At 42.8% G+C, this 20,415-nt stretch overlaps 1 protein-coding gene across 2 annotated transcripts in view; it reads right to left on the reverse strand.

Moving 5' to 3' along the window:
• Positions 1-17,333, reverse strand: part of GGACT (gamma-glutamylamine cyclotransferase) — a 43,991-nt gene extending 26,658 nt beyond the window's left edge. Inside the window, exons 1-2 of one of the 2 annotated variants that reach the window (XM_058548433.1) lie at positions 17,252-17,333; positions 13,629-13,797 (exon numbers count right to left, since the gene is read on the reverse strand). The gene's annotated coding sequence lies outside the window, so the exon portion shown is untranslated. Of the gene's footprint in view, positions 1-13,628; positions 13,801-17,251 lie in introns of both variants that reach the window. The other variant, XM_058548434.1, reaches the window with a different exon arrangement.
• Between the last annotated feature and the right edge of the window lie 3,082 nt (positions 17,334-20,415).

A 20,415-nucleotide genomic window follows, 5' to 3' on the forward strand; every position in this document is an offset into this window, starting at 1 on the left:
AAAAACTGTATATACTTAGGGTGTACAATGTGATGATTCGATATACATATATATTGTGAAATGACTACCGCAATCAAGCTAATTAACACATCACAGTTACCGTTTTGTGTATGTGATAAGAACACTTAAGATCTACTCTCTTAGCAACTTTCAAGTATAAAATACATTATTATAACCTCCAGTCACCATGCTGTACATTACATCCCCAAAACTCACTTACCTTGTAACTCAAAGTTTGTACCCTTTGACCAGCATCTCCCTATTTCCCCCTCCCCTAGCCCCTAGAAACCACCATTCTACCTCTGCTTCCATGAGTTTGACTTCTTTTAGATTCTACATGTGATATCATACAGTCTTTCTGTGTCTAACTTATTTCACTTAGCATCATGTCCTTCAGGTTCATCTATATTGTCACAAATGTCAAGGTTTCCTTCTTTTTTTATGGCTGAATAATATCCCATTTATATATAAATGGATTACATATATACATATACACACACACACACACCATATACACACACATTTTCTTTATCCATTCATCCATCAACAGACTCTTAGGTTGTTTCCATATCTTGCCTACTATAAATAAGTTCTTTCAGGTTTTTTTTTTTTCTTGGTGAGGAAGATTGGCCCTGAGCTAACATCTGTTGCCAATCTTCCTCTTCCCGCTTGAGGAAGATTGTCCCTGAGCTAACACCTGTGCCAATCTTCCTCTATTTTGTATGTGGGATGCCACCACAGCATGGCTTGATGAGCAGTGTATAGGTCCACGCCCAGGATCCGAACCCAAAAACCCCAGGCCACCGAAGCAGAGCACATGAACTTAACCACTATGCCACTGGGCTGGCCCCAAGGTCTTTTAGTTTTATATTGATGGTACTGAAGAATTACTAACTTTTGGATTAAAGAGTATTCATTATGCATTGTATACTGCAAAAACAAGGAAAGTACACTAATTCATTATCAAAAGATTTTCTAGAAGAGATTTTTGTTTAACTTCCTCTATATGGAAAGTTTAACTGGAAAAGTGAATTTTCCGAGTATTAAAGACTTAACATGTGTATAAACCTATCTTTTTTTAAAAAAATGCTTCAAGTGTCCAAGTTATACAAAAAGGAAAAAATACATACAAATAAAGATAATGCCAAAAAAATCTTAGGATAACTAAAAGGTGGCTCTTTCCAAGTTTACTAAACACTAGCCCTTTAAATTTGCCCATCATTTTATGTAACTGAGACTATTCCCTATACAATAATGCTGAATACAAATTTTCCAAGAGCATTATGTTTTTACTCTCTTATGATTCAAGGTTGGCCTAAGTATAAATATTAAACAACAAGAATAACCATTTTAAAAATGTGGAATAAATTACATTTACTTTCAACACCTGGTGTCACCAGCATAGCACAGTACAGGGCTATGTGTTGCTCCGTGCTGGGTGTGCCCCAACTCGGTGGCAGCTGGGCCTTCGAGGGTGAGGGAAGCCCAGAGGCCCACGTCACACCTTCCGGAAGCATGATTTAACCATGCCTCAGGCAACTGCATTCCCAGGGGTCACACAGGTTTAGAGGATGGTATTTATGTTTGTTTTTAATTTTGAATATAACGATGCAAGGAAAAGACTGGAGTGAAATAAACTTGAAGTACGTTTTCTATATATATAATATTTCACAAGTCATGGCCTACCTGCCTCCCCCTCCCCAATCTTGTGACCCTGTGCCCACTGCGTGTGTATGTCTACTCCCAAAATTCAGTTAATCTTGTTTAGATTGGCTTGCTGATGACATGCCTGAAATCAAAAATCCAAAATCTCTGTGAAAACTTCATCCTTTAAAGTAATTTGTGCTCAGGTCGAACTTCAAAAAAAGGGGAGATTTCAGGAAGGAAAGAAAGAATCCTTCAGCCGTCATGACTAGAGTGTTGACATGCAAGAGGTGTTAGTTAGAATGGTAAAGCCTGGTCCAGCTCAGCCTACCTGACAGCCTCAACAACTTCATCTGTGCATTTAACTACTACTCACAGTCTAGGCAGAGGAGCACTGGTAAGATAAAACTGAAAAATTTACAGCCTCGAAGCTTCACAACCTGAAAATGTGTTTTAAGATGAGGTAACTTGCCTAGTAGCTTTCACTTATTTTGCAGCAAAGGGATCCTGCAAAACCTTCTCTGCAGAAGTTGGTTTCTAACCACTGAAGTCCAGGAACCAATCTGCTTAACGATAAGTAATCAGAAACCAGTGGTGGTTTTTAAAGAGCAGGCATCTCATTAGAAGATTCTGAAGATGACGCCCGCTGCAGCTGAGTGCACGTGTGTAACCTGGGAGGCATTCAAACCACCTGGTGCCCTACGCCCTCCCTCCTCCGGCCCTGGCTGCTCCCGGGCAGTTTTTAACATTGATAAAAGGCCTCTTCCTTCTTCCCCAGGTAATCTTGGAGGACCATCTCCCACACGGTCTCTTTGCCTCTATGCTTGCCCACACCCACAGATGCGTGCAGGACCATGCCCCTCCCCGTTCCTGGGGCTCTGGTGGGCAGCCTCTCAGATGGCCCCAATGATCCTGCCCCCTGGCAGTCGTGTCCCTGTGTGACTCCTGCCCCTTGTGCAAAGGCTGGGTTTAGTGACTCGCCTCAAACAAACAGAATACAGAGGAAGTGATGGGATGTTACTTCTGAGGTTGTTATAAGAAGGCGGCTTCCACCTGGGGGGATCTCTGTTGCCTTCTCTCGCTCAGATCCCTCGCTCTCAGGGAAGCCAGCTGCCATGCTGCGAGGCTCTCCAAGGAGATGCCCTCATGGAGAGGAACTGAGGCCTCGGCAGATAGCCAGAAAGGACCCAGGCCTGCTGGCTGTCAAGTGAGTGAGCTCAGACCCTCCCCAGTCAGCCTGGAGACCACCAGACCCCGGCTGACACACTGACTGCGGCCTTGTCAGAGCCCCTGTGCCAGAGCCACTCAGCTAAGCTGCACTCCGACTCTCACCCACCGAAACCGTGGGATAATGCCTGCAGCACTGCTGCCTGGCGTGATTTGATATGCAGCTATAGGTAACAAATGCAAAAGGGTCAATGCTAAGTGTCTTCATGCGGCTCACACAGGCCAATCACCGTCCAGCCCCACCTCTCCCGCCACTTCTGGGCCATGCGTCACACCACTCCGGGGGGTGTAATCTGTCCCCCTCTTTGCCTTTAAGTCCCTTCCTCTTCATTCCTCAACAGGCTGCCTGGCAAAATCCTCCTCATCCTTCAAGGTTTCCAGGTCACTTCAAACTTCATCTCCCCAGTGTCATCCTCCCCGGGAGGCAGAACTGCTCCCGCCGCTGCGTCCTCCGAACACGGCGCCCTTTGCCCTTGCCTCGTGGCTGCTGAGGTCTCCGTCTCCCCACTTGCTGAGAGGGCCCAGGCACAAGCGACAGGAGCTCCTCAGCTTCAGCCCTAGGACCCGGGGTGTGGTGGGTGTTCAGCAGATGTTTGCTCAGAGAGGAACCATCTGTGAGCTGCCAACCTGATGCCTGCCGTCCCCCACCCCGTATGTTCATGTCTATCTTCTACCAGGACATCTCTTATACAACCACTACTGCCCTTAACATCAGGGCATTAACATAGATAGTATTTTACTACTTTCCCTCAGACCCCTTTCAAGGTTTCTTCACTTGTCCTAATAATGTCCTCGATAACAAAAGGACCCAGTGCAGAACGCCCATTGCATTTGGGTGCCATGTCCTTTAGTCTCCTTCATTCTGGAACAATTCCTCAGTCTTTTTTTGACTTGCACGATTTTTTAAAGATTTCAGGCCATCATTTATATTGCTGAAAGACCCTCAAGTTGATTTTTTTCTGATGTTGCCTTGTGATTCGATTCAGGTCATCCATCTTTGGCAGGAATCTTTTGGAAATGATGCTGCGTTCTTCTCATTGTCTCTAATCAGATGGGACATGATTTCAATTTGTCCCATTATTGATGATGTTCACTCTGATCACTTGATGGAGGTGGTGACTGCCAGGCTGCTCCACGGTGAAGTTATTCTTCTCTTCGTCACATAAGTTGATAAGTATGTCATAAGGATGTACTTTGAAACTATGTAAATATCTCATTCACCATCAAACTTGCCACTTGTCCATTTATCTATTTGTATCTGTAGAGACGTAGGGTTTCCTATTTTTTCAGTGAGTTATAATCCAATACTATCATTTATTTATTTTGATGCTCAAATTGTCCTCCATTTGGACAGATAAACTAATCCCAGCAGGCTTCTCTGTCCCCTTGACCTGTCCACATCATTCCTTGAGACTTCCTTGATTTCTGGCACAAGATGTTCTAGGCTCATCTTGGATTTTCCCTGTCCCAGCCATTTCGCCAAAGAGCCCTGATTTCCACCTGTTAGTGGAAAATGGTATCTAGAGGCCAAGATCTGGGCATGAGATGTGCTCACTGCTCTTGGGGTGTTACCTGCCCACAGACTTCCTCGTGGAATATATATATGTACATCCATATATACATACACACATATACATAAATACACACATTTACATCTCTATTTATTGAAAACCATGGGTTCATACCAATACACCTAACCCAATCCACACCACAGGGTTCATCCTAGTTTTCTACATCTCTGTATTGGCAACTCCCTTCTCCAACAGTGGGAAATCTGGCTCACATTATCTTTAGTACACTTATTCGATCAATCCTTCCATACGTAACTAATTTCCAGTCTTAGCCACCACCATCTCCCCTGCATGTAAGTCCTCCTCTCCCTGTTCAGGCTCTGACACTCCACATCAGGATGACCCTCTGAAAGAAGGGCCTGCTCACCCCACTCGGGCTGGGACTCCCCATGCCAGGTTCACAGGGTGGAGACAGCGACTTCATCTCTTATGGAAGGAGCTGCAAAGTGGCACTGCACAGGCACATGCATAAGAGGCTAGAAGAATGTGTGGCCATTGGTGCAATCCTGCACACCGGGCTCCTTTGTGTCACTGCTAGCATGTGGCTTCCATTCTCAAGGTCCCCTTATGAGAGAAGATGGCTGGCACAGCACTGGCCATTATGTCTGCATGCAAAGGAGCAGGAATGATGAAGGGTGGGGTGAGGAACAGGAGCCCTACTTCCAGCTGACTCAGCTTCCTTCCTTTGCAAAACTTCCCAGAAATTCCACACATTTCTGCTTCCTCTTCTTTATAACTTAAGGCACATGGTCACTCTGAATAAAACTGGGGATCAGTAACTAAGGAAGGAGAGAATAGATATTTGGTGGCCACTACAATTTCTGCCACTCCCACTTCTTATATTTACTGGCTAACAGCCCGCTTTGAGGGGTTACTGAAGACCGCAAATGAATCCCTGGAGACATTCTTGACCCTCACCCACGTCCAGGTTTACAAAGTCCCAAGGTAAGTCATCCTAGGTGCACAGGAACTCTTAGAGAAGCCTAAATCGCTGCTCAGATGATATATCACTACTTCTTTGTTAATCTAAAAATCCCACATGTAAGAAAATGTTGCAATGGGCCCTTCCAAAAGCCTGCTGAGTCTCCAAGAAAACCAGCACCTATGAGGACAGTTTGTAGCTCTTTACCTGTGTGAAAACACTATGCAGGGAGCAGATGAAAGCTCCGCTCCCAATCGCTACGGCACTCGAGAGGTGAGAGCAGAGAGCAGTGAAAATGGCCCCAGTTCTTTGGCAAGCCAGAGGAGAAGGAGAATAATAACACAGTGGAAGATAACCTCAGAGACGGGGGGACTGCAATCTGAGAACCACTCTTTAGGGAGCCCTAGGGAGACTTATTTTGCAAAATCACACAGGAGGCAAGCCTTGATACCGTTCAGATGAGTTCATCTGAAGCGATGCTGTTTCTCTGCAAGGAAAACCCAAAGGGCTGTTATTTAATGGAAAGACATTACAGAAGCTTTTCTATTTATAAATTATCATAGCAGTGTAATTTCTTGACATTGTTCCAGTATCCTTCAGATCATAGATGTACAGTGTTATTCCTGGAAGCAGGAGAAAGCATAGTGTAGACTGAAGAACACATACTTTTGAACTAGACATGTTTCACTTCATAGTCAGGTAAAACCCTCCACTTTTTTTTTTTTTTTTCCAGGTTTTTTTTATTGATATTTTAATGGTTTCTAACATTGTGAAATTTTGGGTTGTACATTTTTGTTTGTCCATCACCCCATATATGACTCCCTTCACCCCTTGTGCCCACCCCCCACCCCCACTTCCCGGGTAACCACAGTCCAGTTTTCTCTGTCCATGTGTTGGTTTATATTCCACATATGAGTGAGATCATACAGTGTTTGTCTTTCTCTTTCTGGCTTATTTCACTTAACATAATACACTCCAGGCCCATCCATGTTGTTGCAAATGGGACGATTTTGTCTTTTTTTATGGCTGAGTAGTATTCCATTGTATATATATACCACATTTTCTTAATCCAATCGTCAGTCGAGGGACACTTAGGTTGCTTCCACTTCTTGGCTATGGTGAATAATGCTGCAATGAACATAGGGGTGCATAAGCCTCTTTGGATTGTTGATTTCAGGTGCGTTGGATAGATTCCCAGTAGTGGGATGGCTGGATCATAGGGCATCTCTATTTTTAATTCTTTGAGGAATCTCCATACCATTTTCCATAGAGGCTGCACCAATTTGCATTCCCACCAGCTGTGTATGAGGGAAAACCCTCCACTTTTTAGCTGTGTGACCTTGTTCCAAGTGTTCATCTCTCTGAACCTCAGTTACATCACCTAAAAAACGGGGATAATAATGCCCACCTCAAGCACTGATGTATGAGGATTATATGAGATAATGTATATAAAAATTCTGGCACACGGTGCTTTTATTAAGTCTTAGTCCCCTTCTAAGAGAAGGGTAAATCACAGGATTATCATAAGGACTAAACAATACATCCTATCACAGACATATAAATGCCTGGCATATAGCTTGTGTCCAATATGTGTTAGTTCCTTTTTAACTTACTCATCCACACAAAAAGCCATACCCTAGTTATCTAGCATAGTTGACTGGTGTTCTTTATAATGAAGTTTAATCTTTTATGCACAGAAAAAAACTGTATAAATCCTCGCTGCATTAGTAAACACTGTACACTAAAAATGATATGGCACCCCATGTTCACCGCAGCATTATTCACGTTAGCTACAAGGTGGAAGCAATCCACATGTCCATCGAAAGATGAATGGATAAACAAAATGTGGTATCTACATACAATATTCTACCTTAAAAAGGAAAGAAATCCTGTCACATGCTTCAACATGGACGAGCCTTAGAGACATTATGCTAAGTGAAATAAGCCAGTGGAAATATGCTAAGTGCAATGTATGATTCCACTTATATGAGGTACCTAGAGTAGTCAAATTCATACAGACAGAGAGAAGAATGGTGGTTGCCAGGAGTTGGGGGGAGGAGAAATGAGAAGCTGTTGTTTAACGGGTATAGAGTTTCAGTTTTGCAAGATGAAATCATTCTGGAGATCTGTTGTACAACAATGTGAATATACTTAACACTCCTGAACTGTACACTTAAAAATGGTTAAGATGGTAAATTTTATATTATGGGTTTTTTTACCATGACTAAAAATAATAAAATTATTTTTTAAATGATGTAACTTTTAAGCTTTCATAATAATGCAAGGTTATCATACTGATTAATTATGGACTGTGCTACAGATGTATCTATGCAGTTTGATGCCCAGAGCCGAATTTCTATCAAGATTCAGGAGTTACTCTAGAGCCTGCCTTCTTGAATAAATATCTGGGATTTGTGGATTCCGCTGCTAAAGGAAAAAGTGGAACTTGACATTTTTCGCTACATAGTATTTGCTATTACCATCGGAGAATTATAAGATGTTAAAGCTGGAAGAAACTCTAGAAATTACATTTTAAAGTTGAAGAAAGTGAAATCTAGACTTTAATCAAAGTAAATGATTTGCCTAAGATCATACAGATAGTAATTGTGAGAAGAGCTGGAAAGAGAAACCATCTCCTGGCTCCCTCTACAATCCTCTTGTACAATGCTTAGCTCTCCAGAATTCCTCGCCTCTGAACTGCACTGTTGAATACGCTGCCACCAGGGGGCAGCAGATGTATTAGTCTGGTATTCTAAAACACTGGACTGAAGGCCCCAATACATTCCTATTATCCCTTCCTCCAACCCCCCAAAATATATATGCACATTTATAAGACCTTATTAATATCAACAAGCATAAAGTTTAAAGGACATCCATAATAACTTTTTAAACAAAACAAAGACCTGGGTCCAATGGAGGTAATATCCTCACTAATCCTTTACTATTTTTTTATTTATTTTAATCCTAATTGATGTCAATTAGGGGTCAATTAATATGTTAGTGTTAAACCAAAAATGACTTAACCACAGAAACTCGTCCTATTTCCTTACATTTTCAACCAAATTTTCCTAGTACTTGGTCTCTGAGGTTTCAGATCACAACAACCTCAAGCCCATCTGGCCGTCTGTCCTCCACCGTCCTCCGTCAGGCTCTGTTTTTCCTTCTAACGCTCCTATGTTACAAAGGAAGGTCTGTCAACAAGTCTAACCCTCCAGTAACCTTTCAGAAACAGAAAGGGAGAGATTCTACTCACAAAGTAAAGTCTATATGGACACCATTCTTCCAATGGTAATACTAGAAACCAGAAGCCCAAACCATAGCAGCTAATGGGTGAGACTTGACTTTAAAGACAGGCCCTCCCTCAGCAATGACCCTGGGCACCATGAGACTTGCACAGTTTCATCTAATGTGAGGGGTGAGGGACGAGAACATTAGCAGCGACATTTTGGTAATTAATCCAGGAGTCAACCCCACATTTCAAGCAATAGTGACCAGGGACCATGGTCCCTAAATCACCCAAAGAGAGGCACATGATCTTTATGTCACAAACAGAAATTTCAAATGGTTTTCCTCCTTGACCTCAATGTGCTTTAATAACGAAAAAAGTATTCAAATGCAAACTTTTACTACTAACTCAGACACATGGGAGCAGTTCATTTTTAAAGTACAATAGTGTTCACTGTTCGTAGTTAAAAGGCATTCAAAGAAATCACTCCCTGCTTACACCCACTTGCTCTCATGTAATTAACTTCACCAATCAATCTAATCTAGCATAAAACTGATGGCAAAAGCCATTATGGCACTATCGGTTACTATTGGTAAAATAGGAATGAGATGCACAAGATGCATATGATGAATGGATCACTGCAAAATGCATCATATCTTCAGACACTATTCTGTAATCCTTTGCCAAATATGATGTGTCAATTGCTGAGATTTAAGAAAGATTCCTAAGTATATAATATTCTGGGTTTAATTTAATTATTTTCCAATATAGAGAATTTACCACATTTAAATATAGAATATCACCAGAAGACCAGAAATATTTATTTTTATAACATAGAAATAAAATAAATAAATTCAATTCAGTAATTTATTCAAGAATTATTATAATCCTCAAATATTCAAAAAACTGAAATCAGTTAATTAAAAACAAAAACAACACACTTATTAGGATGGCTCAAATAAAAAAAAAAAACCTGACAATATCAAGTGCTGACAAGGATATGGAGCAACTGGAACTCTCATGCATTGTTGGTGGGGATGCAGAATGGTGGGGTACAGCCACTCTGAAAAAGTTTGGCAGTTTCTTATCAAGTTAAACATACACTTACCATATGACCCAGCCATCCCACTCCTGGGGATCTGTCCTAGAAAGATGAAAACTTTTGATCACATTAAAAACCTATAAACAAATGTTTATAGCAGCTCTATTCATAATCACCAAAAACCGTGAAGAATCCAAATGTCCTTCAACAGCGAATGGATACACAAACTGTGGTATGTCCATAAACTGGAATACTACTCAGCAATAAGAAAGGAAACACACGTGGATGAATCTCAAAGATGCTGACTGAATGAAAGAAGCTGGTCTCAAAGATTACATACTATATATTTCATTTACGTGACATTCTGGAAAAGGCAAAACTTATAAAGATGGAGACCAGATAAGAGTTGTCAGGGATTACGGGTAGGGTGAGGGTTTGACTACAAGGGGGCAGAATGAGGGAGGAGTTGTTTTGTTTTGTTTTGTTTTCTGGGTTTTTTTGCTGATAGAATTGCTCTGTATCAGGATTGTGATGATGGTTACATGAATCAATCAATTTTAAAACTCACAGAATTACATAACAAAAAAGGTCAATTTTATTTTATACAAATTTAAGTAATAATAATGAATGAAACATGAGAGCATGCAACTCTAAAACCCTGAGTTAAAAATAAGAGGTTAAAGAAAGAAGAGCACTCTACATTAGGCTACTGCCTGGCACACATTAATCATTATTATTAAGAGAGACTGAAGAGATTTATAAACCAAATACAATGAACGGGCTTTATTGTGACTTGAATAAACCAACTGCACAGATTTGTTTTTAGACAACTGGGGAAAGTTGAATACAGTATTAGATGATATTAAGGATTTTTTGTTCATCGTTAGGTAGGATTGTAGTTTTGTAAAAAATACACTTTTAAACAAAATTCATACTAAAATATTTCAGGGTAAATGACATGATTTCTGGTATTTGCTTCAAAATTCTCCAGAAGCAAACAAATAAAACTCAAAAAACAAAGGAAGGCGGCCCCGTGGAGTGAGCATGGCACAGCCAGGATGGTGCCCGGTTTTCCGACGCTGTGTTGGTACGTGAGGGTGGACTGTACTCTGCTTCTGAGTATGGCTGGAAACGCTCAAAACAAAATGCTGAGAGAGAAAAAAACACTGACTTGGTCTTCGTAAATACTCCCAAGAATGCCACTAACTGACCTTTATTCATTTATCAGATGTGCTAATCCTCCCTCATAGTTTTTATTAGGCTTTTATAATCTGCATCTAACTTTACTGAAAACCAAGTCAGGGGAGAAAGAGTAATTCAAAGCGGGCAGTTGTGATTCTTCTCAACAATAACAGCTTAAAGAATGCTTTTCAAATCTCATTTAATGCTCATAAATTAGTAAAACCATTATGGAATACAGAATTAATAATTTTCATTAACATACCTGCTGCATACTCCTAAGTGCAGATGACAACAGCATGAGAGGTAATTAACTCTCAAAAAGTGTAAAAACAGATGTAGTCTGAACCAAGGGAGGAGAGCACAGCATCTGAGAAGTTCTCTCCGATTTACTCTTCCTCTCTCTAATGTACTTGGGCAGAACTCAAAGCATCCGAGTTCCAACAACGCTCCCAACTAACTGGAAACGAGTTCTTTCCTACTGGCTGCCTGTTATGTGGAAGGTACTATGGGGGATCAAAATGAGGAAGCTGTGGTTCTCATCTAACCAGAGTTAACAGAGGAGAAAATACTAAATATTTTAGGATGAATTTTGTTTAAAATAGTCCACAGTGTTTAAGGTTAGCGTGCAAAAACAATTACAAAGGTAAAAACCACACAAAAAACTAAAAGGTAAAACAGCAGCAGCAGCAAGCACCCCACCAGGGTGCAGGGGCAGGAGTGACCAGTGGGGAGGATGGGGGCACAGGAACAAATCAAAGAAAGCTTCCAACAGCCCTTCTGTCGAGCTCGGAAGAATGGGTGACATTTCGCAGGTGGAGCCAACGTCTCCTGTCACTCAGAAGCCTCTCCTACCAGTGCCGGGGAAGCAGGGGCCCCAAGAGTCAGAGCAGACTCACCCTCTCAGTGTGGAAGGGCAGTGGAAACAGGGACTGAGAACCATGAACCTCTGGTGGTGACGTATCTGCTGCCCCTAAACACCTGGAGGGCAGCCCCGATCGTGCCCCGGCTACCGCATTACAAGGCGAGGTGACTGAATAAAGCCCCCACCCCCACCTCAGAGATGCCCACGTCCTAATCCCCAGACCCTGTGAACATGCTACCTTGCAGATGTGACTACTTTACAGATGTGATTAAAGTTAAGGGCCTCCAGATGCAGAAATTATCCTGGATTATCCACATGGGCCCAATCCAACCAAGAGTCCTTAAAAGCAGAGAACCTTCCTGACTCAGGGCAGAGAGAGCACTGTGATGACAGAAAAAGGGTCAAAGGGATGCAACGTTGCCATCTTTCAAGGGGGGAGGGTAGGGGGGCCTCTAGAAGCTGGAAAAGATGAGAAAACAGATTCTCCTCTAGCGCTTCGAGGAGGGGACACAGCCCCACCGATGCCTTGATTTCAGCCCAGTGAGACCTGCTGGACCTCTGACCTAAATAACCGCAAGATAATACATTGGGTTGTTCTAAGCCACGCAGCTGGTGGCACCGGGTCCTGGCAGCACTAGGATACTAAGACACAATCAGACTCGCTTCTCCCAGTCGCCAGGCCTCTGCCTGCGCCCTTTCTCTGTTGCCCTCTCCCCACTCTCACTTTACCAACGAAGGGCACTTTCATTCCATTAAAAGACGTGATCTTCCATATCCCTCGTCTCCAAACCATGATTAACCAGCCCAGGCGAGGTCATGACCCCACTCCACACATCCGCTCAGCATTTCCACCTCTCCACCGTGGTCTCTGCTTGATTGCAATCCTCTGCTTTTGTAGGGTTCATATTTATTGAGCATTTACTAAATGCTAAGTACTAAGCAAAGGATTTTCCGTGAGATTTCTCATTCAATCCTCCCACAACCCTACCAGGCAGACACAATTATTATCCCCCATTTTTTTAATTAAAAAGTTCAAAATCACCCAGCTGGTAAGTAGCAGAGCCAGGATCTGAAGCCAGGGAGTCTGACAAAGGAGTTGGTGCCCTTAACCGTGACATTAATATCTGTCTCCTATGTGAGAAACATAAGTTCCAAGATTGTGTGCGTTTATTAACACAATAGCCTCAGTGTTCAGCACAGAGTAGCTTAATTAATAGTTGCTGAATATGAATGAATGGGACAAAGACAGTTTTTCCCACCACTTTTTTGTTGTTGTTTAAAGAAAACTTTTTTCATTATGAGAAGTCAAATATATACAAAAATAAAGTAATGATATAATAAACCCCCTACTACTATCTCCCAACTTCAGCACTTATCAATGTAGGGCCATTCTTAATGCCAACAGTTAATCAACTGAATATTACATTATCTAGTAGAAATAGCCCCCTTCAATATTACTCTTTTTCAGAATCATGTGTTCTTAGCTCTCATCACACATTCATTTATCTGTGTTAACACAGACTTAAAAAAACAATCTTGAAATGGGTAAGTCTTTCTAAGCAAAATATAAAACAAGGAAACTGTAAAGGGGAGATTGATATTTTTCCCTATGTAAATGATATATTTTCCCTATATAAAATTAAAATATTCTGTAAAGTATAAGTACTGTAAACAAAGTAAAAGAAAAAAATGGGGAAAACAGCTGTAACAAATATGACAAAAGATTAGTAACCTCAATGCACAAAGAATTCTTACAAATCAATAAGAAAAAGACCACAAGCCAATGGCATGTTGTCTGGGAAAATGGGTACAGGGATGAACAGTTTCTCCTACTGTTCTTAAATGACAAAAAGACAAGGACTTCCAACCGACACTATCTGTCAACATAATTCTGGTGCTCTAGAATTTAGGAGCAACAAACACTCTAGAACAGAGGAAAAAACAATTCTCACCTGCCAGCTTGTTTCTTCAAAATCGTGTCACCCTGGAATCCTGCACTATGCAAGTCTGAGAGTCTGAAAAGCTTTTGACTTCAGCATCCTTCTGAACAAGACACCAGGAAAAGCACGCCCACCTCTCAGCGTGACCAGAAGCCCATGGACCAGGATCCAGTTCTCAGTCCTGCTGGGGGGTGAGATGAAGAGGAAGGTAAGGGAAGAAAGTTGAGTGTTTAAGAGATAAGGTGCTTAAAAACGAATCACCCAACCCCTGTTGGACGGCATCTCAGGCCTTGTGCGTGGGCCCACGGAAGGAAGGTATTTCCACTCAGTGGAAAAATGTGGTTCACCAGCCCGAGGGGCACGGGTGCCCTGAATAGAGGAAAGTTCCCACTGACCTAGCAAAGGGGTTCAAAGTTCTTGACTCCTTGAGAAACAGCTCTAATCTCTTTAAGTGAGGAAAATAAGGTGAAAAAGAAAAAGTGTATTTACAACTATCAAGCAAAGCCTATTTTAGGAAAATTGAGCTTGCTGGATGAAGATTTCCAAGTCTTTTAAAGTCATAAATTTATATTAAAAAAATTCAAACCACATCTGAAGTATACTTGCCAAAAATGGTGAATCTGAACCTAATTAAGCCTTTAAATCTAACTTGCAGTTTACAGGAAATAGAGGGGAACAGAGGAGCAAGCTAAATCATACTATACAAAAAGCCAAATAAATCCAGAATGTGAGGCATCTACAGGCAACCAAGTGACATCAATAAATCACTGGCATTAAAGAAACCCACGGGGACTGCTCTAGACCAGTCAGCAAACTACGGCCCTCAGGTCCGTCCAGCCTGCTGGTGGAGTTTAAAACAAAAAACTCTGAAAACAAAATTTTAACGGAACACAGAAACGCTCAGTCATTTACATATTGTCTACGGCTACCTTTGTGGGACAAGGCAATTGGGTGGCTGCAACAGAGACCACATGGGCTGCAAATCCTAAGAGAGTTAGTATAGGGCCTTTTCCAGAAAAATTTTGCCAAATCCCTGTCCTAGATTAAAAGAGAAAACAGATATTCAACAAAATATCACATGGGGCCCTCGTCTGGATTCTGATTCACACAAACCAACAGTAAAAGTAAGATGTTTCTGAGGCAATCAGGGAAATCTGACTATGGACTGAGTTTTAAGAAACAATAAGGAATTACTGTCATTTGATTAGGAAGTGACAACGGTATTATGCTTACATAGGAAAACGCTCCCTTTTTGGAAGTACATACTGTGCTACTTAGGGGTGAAATATCATGCTGTCTGGAATTTAAACTGCTTCAACAACAACAAAAAAGATGAAGCAGATATGGCCAAAAAAGAAATTGTGGTAACAAATTGTTAAATCTATTTGATGGATATATGGAAGATCATTATACTATTCCCTCTGCTTTTGTTTGCTTTAATTAAAAAAATATCAGAACCTTGAGCAAAATGTAGAGTTTATCTCCAGACAGCCTCGCTCTCCAGGCAACCTTACACCAAGTCCAGCCTCAGCCTATCAGGGCTCCCTTATCTCGGAACACAGTTACATTTTAAGCTTCTTAACTTGGCCCATGGTGTCCACTCCAAGAAATGCCCGTTCCACTCCTCCCCCTATTTAAATTCTACTCTCTGCTCAAGGTCCAGCCCAAATGTGACCCTCCCCAAGTCCTCCAGAGAATTCATCTCTCTGCTCCCACAGCACACTACGCCTCTGGCATTTATTTCATCCTTCTTAACATTTTAGCTCTTTACCATGTCTATTACCTCACAATGCCATACACAACTTGAGACTTCTAGTAATTGGGTCTTTTCTGTAAATCCATTGGAGGGGTACAGCAACACCGTGCACAGAGTAAGCTCCGCCTATGCAGCTCTCAGGTCCAACCTAAGCAAGGCTGTCTTGCCCTGAGCAGTTTCACTGACAAGAGAGGACCCTTCAATTACGGGATGAATTCCTATTAAGCAAGGTGCTGGTCATGCTTAACCGAGGCTCTCAATAAAATCTCTAATAGCTAAGCTTCACCCCTGGATAAAATCTCTAATAACAGCAGGTTCTAGAGAAGACTAAGATCACTTGATTTTGTCCTCTTATTGTCACCTCTCCTTGGGACCTGTCCCTTTTGAAACACTGCTGCACTCACCTCCATGCCAGCCTGCAGGGGTGCCCTACGCCCCAGGAAAGGCCCTAGCTAACTGTGGGCACAAAGCCTTTCAATGACTCCACTTGGTAGAGCTGAGATGGGTTGAAACTTGCAAGAAATCTTACTAGATAGAATAAAAAGAAAAATGAACAGATAATTTAAAAACTTAAACAGGACCGGTTTCTATCCCTGTTCTATTCCACTTCCCGCTGCCCACTCTCTAAGACCAGCATGAATAACCACCCTCTCTAGGACTAGTGTTAACACTCAGGACCCTCATCAGCCAGGCCAACTACTCCAAAACATCTCCCAACAAAAATCCACCAACTAGAGACTAATCTAACTTTGCAAACTCAGCTTCTGAAATACAATGCTCTCTTCCAGGGTAGTCTGCTTATTCAGAAACTTCTGGCTTCCTCCTAGGAGTTGGTTCAGGGAAATAAGGCATTTTGGGAAAATGAGGGCAAACTGCAGGAACTCTCCATATTAGCATTTCAATAAACTGAATGAGACCAGGGAGCACAGTCTTCAGTTACAGGAAAAAGTACATAAGGACGTGTGAGTTTAAGACGACACTTTATATAGGTCAATCCAACTGATTTAGAGATACCCTTTAGTTTTTAATACATGATTTCTCCCTGGGACATTTAGCAAAATGGATAACCTGCCTTAAAAAAATGGCTACAAGTCTCCTGCATTTTCTTATCAGCTCAATATTAAGGAAGTACGCTTGGTGTCAAAAAACTGTGCACATATCTAGGGGTTGGTGTGCGACTGTGGTGTTATCTTTGGCCAACAGAGAGCAACAGCGATAACCATATTTCGTAATCAAGGCAGTAACAGAAATTTCTCCAAAAATTCAGATGTCACTAATGGCTCCAAAGAAACCTAACCTCACAAACTGACAGATGCCAGACGTTGTCAGATTTCTTTTGCAGCTTTTGGGCTCCTCACAAACAGGAATCTCTAAAATTTAAAACAGAATTCTGAAAAGTGTTGGCCTCATTCAACTGAGAGAGCCTTTGAAAACCACCGTCTGAAAGCTCATCACTTTTTCCTTGTTGGGGACAAACAGCGTCTACGCCTGAAGGCAGTTCCTAACTAGCTCGGCCCTCGCCCGGCCGGCAGCGGCGGCGCCTCCCGCTGCAGGAGCAGCTCCGCGGACGCGTTCAACCGCCAGCGCCCCCTCGCTTCCAGCGGGCGCCCCAGGCCGCCCACGTCCCGTGCCCGGCCCAGGCTCTGTCCCCGCTCCTCCCCCCTCCCCTCCCCCTCCCCCCTCCCCCTTCCTCCCCCTCCCCCCCTCCGCCTCCCCGCCCCCTCCCGCCCCTGCCCTCCACTCCCCGGCTGCGCGGGCCCGGAACTCGGCCCGGGCGCAACGCGCCGCACAGGAAGCGGCGCTCCGAGTGCCCGGGGTCCCCGGGGTTCCCGCGGGGAGGGGGCGAGGGCAGCCCCCCGCTCCCGGCTCAGCACCTCACCTGCCCCTGACGCGCCGCCGTCGGGGAGAGCCGGCCCGGGCGGCCCAGCGGAAACTGCGGGCCCAGGCGGGCGCGGGCGCGGCCGCCCCGGGAGGCCGCCCCCGGCGGCGCCCCCTGTAGGCGGGACGCGGGACCAGCCCGCCCTGGCGCCGGACCGGCTCACCTGGGCTCGCGCCGGGCCCCACGCCAACGCGCACACCTGGGGCGCCCCGCCGCGGACACGCACGCCCTAACACGTCCCATCTGGCGCGCATAGCCAGCCTTGACTCCGTGTTGGACCCGGACATACCTGGGGATACACCGGATCAGACACATACACACACACACAGAAATGAGCCCACGCCTTGGGACGCATCCCATAGGACAGATACACCCATCACCAAAGCCTCACATTTGAGCATCCATGCTCAGCGCTGATATCATACTGGATACAGATAATCGTATCGTCTGCCACACAGTTAACCAATTCTCCATTTTTAAATAAAACTGTGGTTGTAGGAGACAATGGAAGAAATGACTTACCGACTGTCCCCTGGCTCCTAGGACTAAATTTGAGCTCCAGAAATTACAGGAGTGAAGACCATAAGATGAAAGAGAATTTTTCTCTAGAGACTGTTCCTTCTGGGTTTAAGCAATGTGACTTTGGGGACCCAGGTGATAGAACTGGGACAGAGATGGAGAGAGGGCCACTTCTGTCCCTTGTCCCCAAAGACACAAATATATTAGTAGTTATTGGACTAGCAATAATCTCCCTTATTCATTTTCTGCCCCTTCCACTTTCTCATGAATGTGGACTGGTTGACATCTTATTACAATCTGGTTTTTATCCAAATATTTCCAATAATGCTAATGTAGTTGTGTTATGAGCAGATGTACAATTCCAAAAGAAATCTCAAAGATCGGAATCATAATTCATGATTCTCATAGAGTTCTTTCTTGTCTTGGGACGTTCATCATTAAATTGATATGTATATAAAAATCTTGATGAGTGTATATTTTTAACATTAATATCTTTAAGGAGTAAGAGTCATGTTAATTTTTCTTGAAGGGAAGAATGGTTCCATTTTCTTTTCTTTTTTGAAGGAGAAAGATCATGTCAGCAAAGGAAAGTGAGGCAAATACATGAATAAATAATTCCTCTGGTAAAGGAAAATTCAAGATGGTGACAAGGTGAGTGTTAAATTGCATTTACTGCCAGGTGAGGGTGGGAAAGCCTGACCCAACATAGATTAGGCTCTGTGGGATGAAGTCTTCAGTTTAACTGTCAAAAAATAACTCATAGACAAATAGTCTAAAGCAGTGGTTTTCAAAATGTGGTCCTGACCAGCAGCAGCAGCGGCACCTGGGAATTTAGAAATGAAAAATCTTAGGCCACACCCCAGACCTTCTGAATCAGCAAGTGTGTTTCAGCAAGTGCTTCTGATGCACATTCAAGTTTGAGAACCATGGTTTATTGAAGATTTGCTCCAATGCTTCTCAAACTGTCATGTGCACATGAATCTGCTGAAGATTCTGGTTCCAGTAGTCTGGAGTGGGATCTAGATTCCACAGGATGTACTTGTGTATGGGCACACACAACAGTCAGGTCACTGAACACAGCTGCCCAGCAAAGGCAGGGGTGGGGACTACCCTCAGAGAGGTAGAAGTCACAGTTTCTCAAGGGAGCTGATTGGTCAGTTTAGACAAGTCCTTGGCTTGTCAGTTTAGGATTGGTGGGTTACACGGGAGCTCTTTGCAAGCTGATTGCTCTGGTTGGTTTAGGAGCTGGGTTGACTCATGGAGGCTGTCAGTTGTGTCCACAGCGTACAGGTGAGTCACTCACCGAAAGAGGTTCAGCCTACCGTCAGCTGCTTCCCTGCTCATTCTGGTCCGTTGCTCTGCCGTCTACAATATTCTACACCCTCCAGGCTCAGGGCCAAGTGGTCAGCAGATCGCTGGGTTCCAAGCTCAGCAAACAGTTCCTTTATCAACTCAAACGATTTAAACTAGCACATTGCCTTTAACTGGAATTACCCAGTTTGGCCATTTTTGTTATCTAAATCCGAGCAGGTAATTGCCAAGCTCTGTTTTCCAGACTTTGGTGTAATAAGGCAAATGCCTAATTTATATTTGACTAAATACACTGCTACTTAGTATTATGCAAAAGAGGCATCTCCTTATTACCCCATGCCTCCAGCATTGCAAGTACCACACAAGTGATGGGAAAATAGCTTCTGCATCTCTTGAGACTATAGTTGTAATGTGAAATAAACAACAGAACAAGGAGGCTATACAAGACCTTGAGGTCTAACTGAATAACACTATCAGATCTACTGAAATATTATCAAATCATTCTAGTAAATCATTAAAAAGAATCACCTTTGACCCTAAATAACCTGAGATCTAAATCCAACCCACCACTTGTAGTTGTATGGCCCCTGAGCTAAGAATGAGTTTTACATTTTTAAATGCTTGAAAAAAAAATCAAAAGAAAAAATACTTCATCACACATGAAAAGTATATGAGATTCAAATTTCAGTGTCCATAAATAAAGTTACTGAAAACACAGTCACACTCATTCATTTATGTATTGTCCATGGCTGCTTTCAAGTGACAGCGGCAGAGCTGGGTAGCTGCCACTGAGACTGTGTGGCCCACAAAGCCTAAAATACCTACTACCTGCCCCTTTACAGAAAGAGTTTGTCTACCCTGCCCTATCGTGTCTTACTCCAGCCTGTTACAACATCTGCCTCTCTGTTCTGTAATAGTTGATCTATATGACTGTCTCCCTACTGGACTGAGTTTCATGAGGACAGACCTGTATCCTCTGCGTGAGTTTCCAGCACTTCTCACCATGGTGCACAGAATAGGTATTCAATAATATTTACTGAATTGAAGTGTACTTTTTGGTCATTTTCTCTATGTAAATCAATATGAACTTAGAAAGCCTTTACAGTTCAACACAGGATCATTAATTAGGCTAATTTTAAAAATCTCTGTGCAAAAACAGAAAAAATATATTCTGCAAATAATTGGATTCCTTGCTTCCATTTCTAAACCTGGCTCTAAAACATTGTTGTTAAATTTGAAAGCAGCAGGGTTACTTTTTCTTTCTTTTCATTCTGTCAAGTTGTTAGTACAACAGGTCCCTCTGCTAAACAATTACCACGACAAAGAAATTAACG

Source organism: Diceros bicornis, chromosome 9 (assembly GCF_020826845.1).
Source record: "Diceros bicornis minor isolate mBicDic1 chromosome 9, mDicBic1.mat.cur, whole genome shotgun sequence".
Classification (NCBI taxonomy): Eukaryota; Metazoa; Chordata; class Mammalia; order Perissodactyla; family Rhinocerotidae; genus Diceros; species Diceros bicornis.